The 8,224-nt window shown below is 43.5% G+C and overlaps 1 pseudogene; it reads right to left on the reverse strand.

The window, feature by feature from the left end:
• Positions 1 to 2,609: 2,609 nt before the first annotated feature.
• Positions 2,610 to 3,638, reverse strand: LOC100668991 (calcineurin B homologous protein 1-like; annotated as a pseudogene).
• Between the last annotated feature and the right edge of the window lie 4,586 nt (positions 3,639 to 8,224).

Consider the following 8,224-nt stretch of genomic DNA (forward strand, 5'->3'; position numbering starts at 1 on the left):
GTTTTGACTGGGCCTGGAGGATCCACTTCCCAGATGGCTCACTCATCAGGCTTCCAAGTTGGTGCTGTCACCTGAGAGCTTCAGTTCTCCATGTAGGTGTTTTCACATGGCTGCTTGGGCTCCTTTACAGAATGGTGGCTAGGTTCCAAGAGAGAAAAGGTATAAGCTGCCAGGCTGCTATCGGCGCCTCCTCTTCCTCCTCTTCCTCCTTTTTTAACCACAAGTGTTTATTGATGGATCGAAGCATACAATTTTAATGGAACAATAAGGCACAATCATAAATTAAAACAATTTACTATACAGTCAAAAGGGGGAGAAAAGCCATAATCTTAGGAATCTTAAATACGCAAATCAGGGAGCCTCTGAAGTACTCCTCTAACAGATCAGTATCAGGCAATTTTTCCCTTTTATACAATTCCTATATTATGTCACTTGAGCACAAAGTCAGACTGATACTTTGTAAAGAACTCATCATTCATTTATGCTTGAGCCATCCAGCCTGGCAATTCCCCTATTCCCTTCCCCATCTCTTTGCAGTGGTATTGTTTAGCAATTCCCATCTAAATAATTGTGTGCATGTCTTAGATCACCTTCCAAAGCAAGGAAACAAGCAAGAAAGCAAGCGATAAGTCAGAGAAGGTCAGCCAAGGGCAGATATATAGATGAATAGACTGATACAGACATGTTAGGATGCGAGCAGCCTGATTCAATGAGGTCTAAATTAAGTTGACTTTGGCAGAGAAGTTGCTCTGGTTTGTTCAGAGGCCTGTGATGCCACCTCAGGTTGGGGTACCAACGCAGGCCCCTTGTTTCAGAGGGATTAGCAGTGGCCTACACGAGGAGCTAGGAAGCCGGTATAAACCAGGCAGCTGATGTTAACAAGACATTCAGCGCTTTGAACCTGTACTAGGAGTTGACTATAGCTTCAAGTATAATCATTTTCCAAGTGTAAAATTCATAGAGAATTTTATGCAGCATATCAAGACACCAAGGACAATCTTTAAATCTCCTGGACTGGGATAAATTAGGCACTTCCTTAACACTAATCTTTCTACTTGGGAACATGAAGTGAAAAACATAACACTGATGCATAAACCATGCTGCAGAGGTGTAAATACAGGATGCTTTGTAGTGTGCCTGAGGTTTCTCAAAAAAGCCACAAGACATCTGGGGTCTTAAACGCTAGCAAGCGGCCATCTAAGATGCGTCAACTGGTCTCAGCCCACCTGGAGCAAAGGAGAATCAAGAACACAAAAGACACAAGGTAATTATGAGCCCAAGAGACAGAAAGGGCCTCATAAACCAGACTACATCAGCCTGAGACCAGAAGAACTAGATCGTGCCTGCTACAACTGATGACTGCCCTGACAGGGAACACAGCAGAGAACTGCTGAGGGAGCAGGAGAGCAGTGGGATGCAGACCCCAAATTCTTGAAAAAGACCACACTTAATGGTCTGACTGAGGCTAGAAGGACCCCAGAGGTCTTGGTCCCCAGACCTTCAGTTAGCCCAAGGTAGGAACCATTCCCAAAGCCAACTCTTCAGACAGGGATTGGACTATGGGATAGAAAATGATACTGGTGAAGAGTGAGTTCCTTGGATCAAGTAGACACATGAGACTATGTGGGCAGCTCCTGTCTGGAGAAGAGATGAGAGGGCAGAGGGGGTCAGAAGTTGGCCGAATGGACACGAAAATAGAGAGTGGAGGAAAGCAGTGTGCTGTCTCATTGGAGGGAGAGCAACTAGGAGTATATAGCAAGGTCTGTGTACATTTTTGTATGAGAGACTGACTTGGTTTGTAAACTTTCACTTCAAGCACAAGAAGACTTTTTTTAAAAAAAGCCACAAGTTCCCAAGCATATTGTCAGAACAGCCATTCTGGTGGTGATGGTGACCCCAAACTAAAGAAAAATCTAGACATTAAAAAAAAAAAAAAACCCTTGCTGTCGAGTCGATTCCGACTCATAGCAACCCTATAGGACAGAGTAGAACTGCCCCATACAGTTTCCAAGGAGCATCTGGTGGACTCGAACTGCTGACCTTTTGGTAGCAGCCGTAGCTCTTAACCACTATGCTACCAGGGTTTCCAAAATCTAGACATATGATAGCTATTTCCTGAAGAGTCAACACCACTAGCAAGAGTAGTCATGTTGGTATGTATGTTGAGAGTCAGAGACCAGAGATAGAGTGACCTGGGCAAGCCACCTAGAAGACTTGGCTCTATACCTCTCACCAAGACCACCACCTTTCAAGAACATCTCCATCTAGAAGCTCTTTGATGACAGAGCAGAGTGCAGGGGACCAAGAGATGGTCACATTCTTCTGAGCGAAGTGCTGGTTACCGAAAAGCTCCGGGAGAGGCAACGTCCCGGACCTGTTTATAAGTGAAGGTAGATAAAAACTGCCAGACCACTGAACTATCCTGCCAAGTCAGAAACATATTTAACAAGCATAGCTTAGGATGCCCGGTAGAGCAGAAGGGATTCTGAGGCTTAATAAAAAGCAGGTAGACTGACAGACCGAGTGAGTAGTGTGTTGGGTGACAGAGAAAGAGGAAGCAAAGAATGTTAAAAAAAAGAAAAGAAAAAACGATAAAGGAGCATGCCAGAGCCTAGCTGAAGGGAAAGCAGCACAGCTACCTTCGATATCCAGTGAAAGAGCTTGCTGGCTGGTACTTGGCATGACTCCCTCTCTTGCTCTTTCAGACTGAATGGACGTGTGGCATTCAGCAGCACAACACGGAAAGACAGTATTTCTGAATGGAGAAGCAGCAAATGAATACTGAAAAAAATGGGCTGGGTGTACCATACTGTAATGCCCTGTTTACACCAAAGGCAGGTTTAGGTTGACAGATCATATCTGGGGTTCATGCAACAGTAGTACTTAGGGAGAAGGGGAATGATGGGGTGGAGGTGGGGCTGGTGGATAGGAGGACTCTCAAGTTTTAGTTCTTAACTGCTAGAAGGCAAGGGACAGCTTGGCCTCAGTCCTTTCTTAAAGAAATTGAATGCTCATTTTCTGTTCTATGTCCACCTTTTCCAAAACTGTAACAAATTCTGTGAAAGATAGGGTGCTGTCTCCATCCGGATCAGCCTCCTGGATGGATCTGTCTGCAGTGCTGCCCTGCTGCTCATCTGAGATAGTCACTCCAGCCATCATGGGTAGCACCTGTAACAGCTCATCTCAGACGATCTTGTCATCTTTATCCAGATGATGTGGTCGAAAAGCAAAATGCTGTTTGTTGCTTCAGCTGTTGAGTGGTTCTGGTCCATTCACATCTTTGCTTTTTTCATTCTCCTCAACGGGTCAGAAATGAGCAAAAGCTCTCATGAATCCACGGAAGTTTACCTCATCTTCTCCTTCTGGAAGAAGGCATTGATGATCCAGTCCCCCAAAGGGTTGACAGCAAGTTCTGGAATTTGCTGGAAATCTTTCCTCCTGAGAGTCCCATTCTCTACTTTGTCTAGGCTGGTGAATCAGCTGTAAAGGCAAGTGATCTGACTATGTGAAAAACCAGTCTCCTTCTTCATCTCCTCTAGCTCTTGGTCCCACAGATACGTGAAGGCCCAAGACTCCACCTTCCAAGTCGGAAGCTTCTCTGGGAGAAAACCAAAAGAAAAAACCAAACCCAGTGCCATCCAGTGGATTCCAACTCATAGCGACCCTATAGGACAGAGTAGAACTGCTCCATAGAGTTTCCAGGGAGCGCCTGGCGGATTTGAACTGCTTACCCTTTGGTTAGCAGCCATAGCACTTAACCACTACACCACCAGGGTTTGAAGTAAAGCCTAATGCAAAGGCGAAGGAGGGAGGGAAGGAGGAAGGGGAGGAAAGGCTAGGAATCAAGAAGGGAGAGAGGAGTGTTTCTACCATGGACTGACGGGAAAACCTTTTTTTATTTTATTATAGTGAAAATATACATGCAGGCCTTCTTAATGCCTGTGTTCAGAAATCTAGTCCCATTACTTCCTGCGTGTCATGGATTGAATTATGTCCCCCCAAAGTATGTATCAACTTGGTTAGACCATGATTACCAGTATTGTGTGGTTGTCCTCCATTTTGTGATCTGATGTAATTTTTCTACGTGTTGTAAATCCTAATCTCAGCCTGTGGTTAATGAGGCAAGATTAGGTTTTGTTAAAGTCTAATAGGATGAGATAAAACACCCTTACTCAGGTCACAGCCCTGATCCAATGTAAGGAAGTTTCCCTGGGGTGTGACCTGAATCACTTTTTATCTTGTTGTTGTTAGGTGCTCTACAGTGGGTTCTGACTCACAACGACCCTATGTACAACAGAATGAAACACTGCCTAGTCCTGTGCTGTCCTTATAATCGTTGTTATGCATGACCCCATTTTTGCAGCCACTGTGTCAATCCATTTGTTGAAGGTTGTCCTCTCTTTCAGTGACCCTCTACTTTACCAAGTATGATAACCTTCTCCAGAAACTCATCTCTCCTGATAACATGTCCAAATTATGTAAGATGCAGTCTTGCCATCCTTGCTCCTAAGGAGTATCCTGGTTATACTTCTTCCAAGACAGATTTGTTCGTTCTTTTGGCGGTCTGTGGTATATTCAATATTCTTCACCAACACCACAATTCAAAGGCATCAGTTCTTCTTCGGTCTTCCTTATTCATTGTCCAGCTTTCACATGCATATGAGGTGATTGAAAACACCGTGGCCTGGGTCAGGTGCACCTTAGTCTTCAAGGTGACATCTTTGCTTTTCAACACTTTAAAGAGGTCTCTTGCAGCAGATTTACCCAATGCAATGCATCTTTTGATTTCTTGACTGCTGCTTCCATGGTTGTTGGTTGTGGATCCAAGTAAAATAAAACCTTTGACAACTTCAATCTTTTCTCCGTTCATCATGATGTTGCTAATTGGTCCAGTTGTGATGATTTTTGTTTTCTTTGTGTTGAGGTGTAATCCATACTGAAGGCTGCAGTCTTGGATCTTCATCAGTAAGTGCTTCAAGTCCTCTTCACTTTCAACAAGCAAGGTCGTATCATCTGCATAATGCAGATTCTTACCAGATCTTCCTCTAATCTTGATGCCCTATTCTTCTTCAGAGTCCAGCTTTATCTTACAAGAGATGAAAGGAGAGAGAATGGAGCAGAGAGAAAGAGACCTCATTTAGCACAGAAAGAAGTGCCGGGAGCAGAACACATCCTTTCAACCTGGGGTACCTGTGCTGAGAAGTTTCTAGACCAGAGGAAGATTGATGACAGGGACCTCCCCCTAGAGCCAACAGAAAGAGAAAGGCTTCTCCTAAAGCTGACTCCCTGAATTCAGACTTCTAGCCTCATAAACTGTGAGAGAATAAATTTCTCTTTGTTAAAGCTGTCCACTTGTGGTATTTCTGTTATAGCAGCACTGATAACTAAGACGCTCCATACTCTACAAGGGATGAGGACAAAACGGAAAAAATAAAACAGCAAGGTGTAAGAAACATGAGCAAGAGTAAAAGTAATGTAGTCTTCAGGAATAATAATGACAATAACATCAGTCTAATTACATGTATTGTGTACTTACTATAACCTAGGCATTTTATATATATTAGCCCAATTAATCTTTATAATAAACTTATGTTGCTGTTGTTGTTAGGTGCCATCAAGTCACTTCCAATTCATGAGACTTTACATATAACAGATTGAAATGTTGCTCAGTCCTGCGCCATTCTCACAATCATTACTATATTTAAACCCGTTGTTGTAGCCACTTTGTCAGTAAACTTATAAGTACTTAACAATTGTTATTTCACAGATGAGGAAACTGAGGCTTAGAGTTAAGTAACTCTTAACTCAGAGGCTGTTCTCTTTACCATCATGCTCTGCTGCCTCTCAAGAGCAGGGGTCATTTGTACCCAAGTTTTGTATTCTGAGCCCAAACACATCAATCATTGTTTAATTCCCCCACTGTCGCTTTCACTACCACATGAATAATTCTACATTATGTATGAATTCCAAGTTTTTAATACCCAACTGACTTTGACAGAAAAGACTATTCATATTTTTCATATTTTCTCATTGTCTTTGTCTTGTAGCTAAGCGTTAAGTTTAACTTCTGGATGTCTCCAAGTCAAAATTAGTTAAAGGTATCATTGTAGAATAAAGATCAAGGATCTCTATAAACAAGAGGACTCTGTATTTCTTTACAGCTTAGGATATATTTATTCTCTTGGTTTTGACCAGTGATTAGAGACTAATTGGTCCAATAAATTTTGGGACAGCTCCATAGCTCTCTGGTGCCGATGGGTCTTCCTTTCCGAAGAGGGAAGGCCCATTGTAATCAATAGGGTGGCCTCTGAGATGCCTCACTAATCACAGGAGACACATCTGACCCTTCAGGGAGTTATGATGCCCAAGGAAGATTATGTATTTATATTTCCTACTAGATTACACTCCTTTGGCTTGTTTTTAAAAGCCCTTTTCCAACTGACAAAATTAAAATTCAAGGCATATACTTGTAATACAATTTTACAGGGATCGTTTCTGAATTCTTATTAACTGTCATAGCAACCAGTGTGAATCATCCTAGAAAATCAAACTCCTCTATTCACAATGCCTCATGTCCTAAAGTGATTTATAGCTCTGGTGGAGGTTTTTACTTTATTTATTTATTTACCAGAGATGAGAGGAAAAAGAAAGAGGGTTACAATTTTTCCTAGTGTTCTCTCTTTCTTTTATTGAGTCTTTATCTGGTGTACGATCCTTTAGTGTTATAGACAGAGCCACAGTTTCTGTGCCACCAGACTTGTCCTTAACAAAAGCCCAGAGATACACAGTATGATTAGAGGTGGGAAGGAAGGTCTCCAGAATGAAACACCACCACCACCACCACCACCCCTGTGCCTAAAATACCACCATTAGTGAGATAGAAGAAAGTGGTGAAAACCTCAGGAGACATTTCCCTAGTCCCAGCCCAGTCATTAACTGGCTCTGTGAACTCTAGTGGCACAGTGGTTAAGTGCCCAACTGTTAAGTGAAAGTTTGGAGGATTGAACCCGCCAGCTCTCCACAGGAGAAAGATGTGACAATCTGCTTCTGTAAAGATTACAGCCTTGGAAACCCTATGGAGCAGTTCAACTCTGTCCTATAGGGTTACTATGAGTCAGAATCAACTCAGTAGCAATGGGTTTTGTTATGGATTTTGGGGAACTTGGGAAGTGGGTGACTTCTGAGATCACTTCCAGCTCAAAGCATTAGATTATTTTTATTGTGAAAAGTGTCTCCCTCTTCCTGTAGTCTGCTTTTAAAATATTGTGTTGTAGCATTAGAATTTGTCTAGATTGCTTAGGGTTAAGAACTAGGATCAGCACAAAGCTGGTTCCTCTTAGGTGGAGGTCAGACATACCTATACCTTCCAACTTCTTCATCATTTCTAACACCAGCCATTCACCCTGTGGCGCTCTACTTCTCTGCTGGGTTTGGTAATGCATTGCAGTGGCCTCAAAGAACTCGCAGAACATACTTAGTTATGTGGTTGATTAAGGAAGTAACAGGCTACAGCTTGGCATCAGGATCAACTTGGAGGTAACAGGCTACAACTCAGGATCAGGATCAGTGTGGGTTAGGATCAAGAAGCATATAGGCAAGGTCTGGAAGGCTCCCCCAAGATGGAGAGCACATCTCTCCCTTCTTCAGTGCAGGACCATTTCCAACCAGGACAGCTCTCTCCGGCCTTTCTTGGTCATGCTAGCGGATAGGCCCTTCTCTTGGCCATGCTGCAGGCAGGCCCTCCTCTTGGCCATGCATGCCCCCTCTCAGCCATGCATGCCCCTTCTCTGCCTTCAACTTACCTGCCGTTAGCCTCTCCGCTGCTAACTGGCCCAGCTCATAGCCAGTATGGCAACTTGATCATCTTACTTAGCTGTTTTTCAAGCCGTAACTGTCTGTCATCACTGCAGACTCTGCCACCGGCCCCTCCTGCTCTTGACACAGCAGGCTCTAATGCAGGGCCTCTTCCAGGTCTCTCGCTGTCTTCAGTGTTACAGCCCTTGACCTGTGTTACAGATCTTTTAGGACGTTTCTTGCCTCCACCTTTCTCTCTGCTTCTGCTCTCTTCTTGCCTCTAAAAAACTCTGGGATTGGCTGCTTATATAAGCAAACTCCTTGTCAGTTTCAATCATGGCCTTCCCAGCAGGACCACAGACTGACCAATCCCCTCAGTGGACTGCAAGCCAATAAATTTGCATAGTAAACTGACCAATCCCTGCAAGGT

Source organism: Loxodonta africana, chromosome 11 (genome assembly GCF_030014295.1).
Source record: "Loxodonta africana isolate mLoxAfr1 chromosome 11, mLoxAfr1.hap2, whole genome shotgun sequence".
Lineage (NCBI taxonomy): Eukaryota > Metazoa > Chordata > Mammalia > Proboscidea > Elephantidae > Loxodonta > Loxodonta africana.